The 7,194-nt window shown below is 31.4% G+C and overlaps 1 pseudogene; it reads left to right on the top strand.

Moving 5' to 3' along the window:
- The first annotated feature begins 4,547 nt into the window (after positions 1 to 4,547).
- LOC102595980 (peroxidase 70-like) lies at positions 4,548 to 5,931 on the top strand (annotated as a pseudogene).
- Positions 5,932 to 7,194: the final 1,263 nt, after the last annotated feature.

The following is a 7,194-nucleotide window of genomic DNA, read 5'->3' as shown; positions in this document are numbered from 1 at the left end:
CCTTTGATGTACTATTGATTATTTTGAAATGTCTTGATCATAAGTATCATTTCCTTCTTAATCATACTCCCTCAATTTCAAATTAATTGAATTGTTTAGACATTTTTCATTTTTCAAATCAACTTAATTGTTCAGTTTTCAAGACTATTTTTAGACTGTTCTTCCAATTTTATCCTTTCATTAGTTAGTATTGAAATTAGTGATTAATTAATATTTAGTTATTTTAATCATAAATTTGACAATAATTCATAAGGGTAAAAATGGAAAGTTATGTCTAATTTTAATTTATGTCTTAATCTTTTTTCCTTAAAGGGTGTGAAACACCTCAACAATTCAATTAATTTGAAATGGAGGAAGTAGCTTCTGTATTGTCAATCTTTCTCCCTGCTAAGAATCGATCAACTCTTTGTTGTTCAACATAATATCATGATGATACAACGCAACTAGGTTCAGTACTATTGATTATTTTTGAAAACTAAAGTTATTTCTTCTTAAAAAACTTTATGTTTTTATGGTCTTAGACTATATATTATATATATATCAAAACATTTTTTAATCTTGTGGAGTTGTGGTTTTATACATGTCATTTGGAAGTTAAATTTTAAAATTGATAAAAAAAAAAGAAACATTCTTTATGTATCGAAACGAATTAAAAGAAAGATAATATAATTTTTTTTGATTAAAAAATTCTTATAATAATTCTATTACAGCTAAAAAATGGAGGCCCCTCAAATCTGGGGCCCTAAAACGGATGGCTCATTTGTATAGGCATTGAGCCTTCTCAGTTAGCAATAGAAGTAAAAAGTTGTAAATGGTAGAAACTTTATACGGTCATAACTTTGAGCTAGTCTATCCGATTTACATTATTTTTTTTCTTCCAAAATTTACAAGGACAAACGGCCGTAAGGGGATTTTTTGAGGAAAAAAATATACCTTTCGTTTTAATATATTTGTCTGATTTAGATTTTAATGAACTTTAAAAAATAATTTTTTTACATCAAAATATCGTTTAATTTTGTGGTCTTAAATATGTCACATGAAAAATTATGTAAGAAATTATAAAAAAAGAAAGAAAAACATTCTTTTTTAAACGGATTAAAAAGAAAAATAAATTAAAACGAAGGAGTACCTTCATCCCTTACTATTTACAAATTTCCCAACATTAGTATTATGAGATTTTAATCTTTCAATCGTTAAACTTTTTAAAAAAAATAATAGATTGCAATATTTAAATCATGACTTCATAATATGATAATAATTTGTGTCGACATGCTAACCCGATCTGGCCCACCCCTAATCCGCAAGGTACACTTTATTATTGACCCGACCCTATTGATACTTTTACCCTCCTTCACTACGGGAGGTGAATACCAAGATGGATGGTTTAATTAAATAATAATAATTTATTTTGACATAGAAAATATTTTTCAAAAATTTTTAACCGACCAAACAAAAGAACCAAAGGAATACAAATATATGATATATCAGTTTAACTCATTATTTGATACCCTCGAAAAATAAATAAATCAACATATGTCAATCATGCAGAACCAATGTACCTTAATTATGAGACATAAAGTGTATTATTAAAACGTAGTTGTTGATCTACTGATCGTGCTTCTTCTTCATCATATTTTATTACTATATATTATAAAGGATTTTTCGGTGACACACGCTATGTCAAGGGATCATATCATATAGTCTTCATTTAATTTATAAACTATAAGTATAAGTAATGATTAATGAATGAGCCAATAAAATATAGACTACAGTTGTGACAATAGTATTCAACTCTATTACTTAAAGGAACTAATTAAGACCTTCGACATCAGTCTTAACCAATTACTTCCTTACAATTATTTTATTTCCATGTTGTTAGCGTTGACATTTTGTACAACTACCCAAAAGATTTTTTTATTTTTTTTCATAATATAGTCCACACTAAATGCGTTTTGTATGGAGATAATTTTTGAAAGAGGTTTTCTAATTTTTCAATGTTTGGTGAGTTAAATTATTATTTTTTCAAATTAAACAAGTTCTTAAATATGACAAACTTAGTAGAATTGCCTCCTCCTCACACTCCAAACTCCATTAGATCCATAGTATTTGCCTATATTATATTAAATGCTTTTGGTATATTTTTTGTTTACTAATCAAATATCAAAAAATAAATAAGAAAGTCACTGATGTTCCAGTAAAACATTTTTTCGTGTCAAATACATCATATCTAGTTTATTTTTATATTTTTATATCGACATATACATTTTACAAATTATTAGTACTCCTCCTATTCCAATTTATATGGCATGCTTTCCATTTTAGCCAACTTAAAAAAGGATGACATATTTCAATATATATAGTAGCAATGTAACTTTAAAACACTCATTTTATCCCTAATGCGATGATGATTTATAGTCACATAAATATCTATGATTTATTTTAGATCACAATTTATTTTTAATAAAATTATATATCCAATTAAGCTACATCGTATAAATTAGGACAGAAAAAAACTATGTTTTGTTTGGCTGTCAATTAGTAGCTGTTAGTTGCCACAATATAAAATATTATCCACGATTACTTCCCTCCCCACCTCATATAATATAATATCAATCGAATAAAGACGTTCTTATCATGAAGTAAACCTCTTGGTCATACCCTTGGAGAAAATGGTTATATCATTCTTCCAATTTTCCATTCCTAATCATTTGTTTCGTCATTAGACTTTAGAGTATCAAAGAGAGTAAAAAAGTAACTTCAAATAAAAGTCAAGGAGGGGTTAAATTTATTTTCTTTTTCTTCGAAAAGCCTTTTTTTCCACTCATGCAAAAAAGAAACACTAATTATAGAGTAATAAATATTAAGTGCCCTGCTATACAAAGTGGGACAAATTACTATACATGTGTTGATACCAAAGTCTCAACTAATGAACAAGCGCTTATCAAATAATTACCCGATCAACATATAATTCGATACAATTATTGATATGAATATTTGATAGAATGCGTGCGTCCACTCTCAGTCAATGAATCAGGTCCCTTGACTCAACAAGAATAATAAGAAGAGTAAATAATAACAAGAACACAACTCAAGCAGTTTACGTGAAAACCTCCTTGCTCAAGAGAGTAAAACCACGACCTGTCACACAGGATTTTCAACTGTTTTCACTAATCTTCCTTAAGAAAAAGTGAAACCCAGTTACAACCAAAGTGAGAAAAATCTATTAATCTCACAACCAAGTAATAACTCTATTACTTGAAGAGCCTAAGCAGATGTCACTCTGTCCACTAAGCTATCACCACTAGACAACTTAGAATTTGACTAAGCAGCACACATGTTACCCACTAAACCACCACGCTTCAGATGACTTAGACTTTAACTAAGCAGGACACACGACTGCCCACTAAATCAGTTAGACTCAACTGATTTAGACTTTTTAACAAAATAACTATCTGAATACTTTATAGATGTAGGAACAGACTTACAATGAACGTGCAGAAGATATAATCCTAAGACAACTAAGCTTGCAGCTTTATCTGGTTCGAGTTGATCTTGAGGATGAATCTTCAATTTTGTATTAGCCTTTGTAAGAGTTCTTGAGAGTTTTTGTTCAAGTTGCAAAAAAACTAAGGTTGTGACTATTGGACATATTCTTTATGAAGAATAGTCACAACCTTCGAGACCCTGCCATTGGTTGAGGTTTCTGCCACTTCTGCCACATTTGGAGACTGTGCACCAACTAATTGTACTTTTTCCAGCATGACAATTGTGTGTATATTTGCGCCGAATCAGGTCCCTTTACAAGGTCTCTAGGTTTGTCAAATCATCAAAACTACAACTAACAATATTTCAAGTCTCAAATGAGAATACTTCTGACAATTACAATAATTTTTAAAATTTTATTTTATTTTTATTTTTGAATATATTCTCTTTTTTTGGTTTCCTTCTTCTTACACTTCATCTATTTTATTTCAAATATGTGCAGGAAAACTTGTTAAAAAGGATTTTGTGTTTTACTAGCCCCCTTTCCTAGTTATTTGTTGTAGAAAATATATACTTTCTAAACTCAAAATTTATTCTCTTGTTCTCAGGAAAATTGTGTAGCTCAGTTGGCTGACTAATTGAATTCCTACCTTGTTGGTGAGGGTTCGATTCCCCACATTATGATCTCCTCCCCGTTTCTCCCTCCGGATTACTTTTACAATGATGCATAGCATTGGCATCCACCATTATTAGCACGGGCAGCACAACAATTTTCAAAAAAAAGAAAAAAGAATATTTGAACATAGAGTTATGTAGTAATATATATCTTGCATTTGCTTCATAGCTTTTTGTATGTATAAAGGATACCATCGATCCTTCCAAAAGGATCAGGGAAGTTGGTAAGTTGCATTACTAAAAAAAGAGTGTTGTTAGAGTTTGTCAATGTCTGCCTTATTCTTTTGAGAGTTGCTAAACCTAAAAACATTGTCGTGTTGCCATAGTCAACATTTGTCCTAACTATAAATACACACACATTTTACACTCTAAAGCACACCAAAGCACAACACATAAAAGTGTAGCAACTTCATAAACTATAGCAATAGATATAATGGCTTTGAAATATAGCTTCTTTGTTCTTCATGTTTTAGTCATGTTTTCTCTAGCAAGCATGGCACTTTCAGATTCTCTTTCACCTTCTTTCTACAATCATGTTTGTCCCCAAGCTGTGCCAGCCATAAAACGAGTTGTTGAGGATGCAGTCAGGAAAGAGAGGCGAATGGGTGCCTCTTTGCTACGTTTACATTTTCATGATTGTTTTGTCAATGTGAGATTCTTTAATCTTCCTCTTTAATTTCAATATTACAAATGAATTTCTATTCATGAGATGATATATAATTTCTTGTAAATGCAGGGGTGTGACGCTTCAATTCTTCTAGACAAAACGGCTACTATTGACAGTGAAAAGACTGCAATACCTAATAACAATTCTATTAGAGGATTTGATGTGATTGACAAAATCAAAGTCGGAGGTTGATAAATGTTGTGGACGTTCTATTGTGTCTTGTGCAGACATTGTGGCTGTTGCAGCTCGCGACTCTGTAGTTGCAGTAAGTTATTCATTTTACTCGATCTTGTCAATTTAGATCTAAAATACTGGATGGTTTTTTTGATGAACAGTTAGGTGGACCAACATGGGAAGTTCCACTAGGAAGAAGGGATTCTACTACAGCAAGTAGAACCACAGCAAACAATGATATCCCACCTCCATTTTTGGACTTACCTGCACTTATCAACAACTTCAAGAAGCAAGGATTGGATGAGAAAGATCTCGTCGCTCTCTCTGGTGGCCACACTCTAGGATTTGCTCAGTGTTCCACCTTCAGGAATCGTATCTACAATGACACTAACATCGACTCCACTTTTGCAAGCCAACGCAAAGCCAATTGTTCACGCAGTGGAGGTAATACCAACCTTGCTCCACTCGATCCAACTCCAGCTCTTTTTGACTCAAAATATTTTAGTAACTTGGTGTCCAAAAAAGGACTTTTGCACTCTGATCAAGCACTATTTAATGGCGGTCAAACTGATAATCTTGTTAAGAAATATAGTACCAGCCTCGGAAGTTTCTCTAAAGATTTTGCTGAGTCTATGATTAAGATGGGAAATATCAAGCCATTGACAGGGAATCAAGGCCAAATTCGCGTAAACTGCAGGAAGGTGAACGTCTAAGATGATGTTGATCATGAATAAAGTGTTTCAAGAATTTGATTGTTATTAATGTAATTGTGATTTATAATCAAGAGCCTCTGTTCCATAAAATAAGTTATTAATTGTGAATGGAGAAACTTTGTAGAGTTGTGTGGTAATTTGCTAATTAGCGATAGATTGTATGTTGTTGTAGTAAATGCAACATGTGTTTTGAATGAATGACTTCCTATTTCCTTTTGATTTACTTTCAGGGAAAAAAGGATAAGACAACTAATCAGAGTTTCGAATTTCAACAAATAAATATTACAAGAGCATCAGTTAAGGCGACTAGACAAGAAAAGTGCAAAGCAATGCAAAATGAGAATTATATGTAATGCTTTCATGAGATAGGATCCATGGAGGACTCGTGAGATCCATATATCCACCGAAAATAGTTCCCTCCCCCTCAAGCATGCAAATCAAAATTTTACATTGGCATCACATTCCATGACTATGACTATGAATGCATGATCACAATAATAAATGATTAGTCATATGCAACAAGAATAAACATATATATTATTTTCAATAGAGTGCCATATATAGGCCACAAAATACATCTCTTTGCAACAGTACCTTTAGGCCTCTAATAGACGTTTTTCAATAGTCTATCACTACTAAAAATGAGTGAAAATCAACGGCGACTGACTATAGTGTGTACATTGCCGATTTCGTGAAACCGACGAACAAGGGTCGATCGATTGTTCAAAGATATACGTACAAAATGTAGGTATTCATAATCGAACCCAGGTATTTTCTACGACTTTGGTCAATTCTATCACTCAACCCCACATGCTCTTCATCATTTTTATTTATACTCTTCAACTGTAAATTTGCATTTCAAAAATCGATCTTATTCTTCGAGTTTTGTAATAAAAATTGTAAAAAACTGAGGGACTGCATCAATTAAACTACATCGTATAAATTAAATTAAGACGAAGGAATACTATGTTTTGTTTGGCTGTCAATTAGTGGTTAGATGCCCCAATATAAAATATTATCCACGATTACTTCCCTCCCTCATATAATATAATATCAATCGAATGAAACCGTTTTTATCATGAAGTAAACCTTTTGGTCATACATTGGAGAAAATTGTTATATCTTTCCTCAGTTTTCAAATCCTAATCATTTGTTTCATCATTCGACTACCAACAAAAGTAAAAAGTAATAACTTCAAATAAAAGTCAAAGAGGAGGGTAAATTTATTTTCTTTTTCTTCTAAAAGCGCTTTTTGTCTACTTATGCAAAAAGAAAAGCTAGTAAATAAGTGCCCTGTTATACAGAGTGGGACAAACTATTACTTGTGTTGATCATACCAAAGTCTCATATTATTCGATCAACATATAATTCAATATAATTATTGATATGAAGATTTCAATTCTCAAATAAGAATACTTCTGATAATTACATTGATATTTCAAAATTTTATTTTAATACTATTATTTTTCGAATATATTCTTC

Source organism: Solanum tuberosum, unplaced genomic scaffold, assembly GCF_000226075.1.
Source record: "Solanum tuberosum cultivar DM 1-3 516 R44 unplaced genomic scaffold, SolTub_3.0 scf00546, whole genome shotgun sequence".
Classification (NCBI taxonomy): domain Eukaryota; kingdom Viridiplantae; phylum Streptophyta; class Magnoliopsida; order Solanales; family Solanaceae; genus Solanum; species Solanum tuberosum.
The sequence above is the reverse complement of the archived record's forward strand: the minus strand, read 5'-3'. Positions and strand labels throughout refer to the sequence as shown.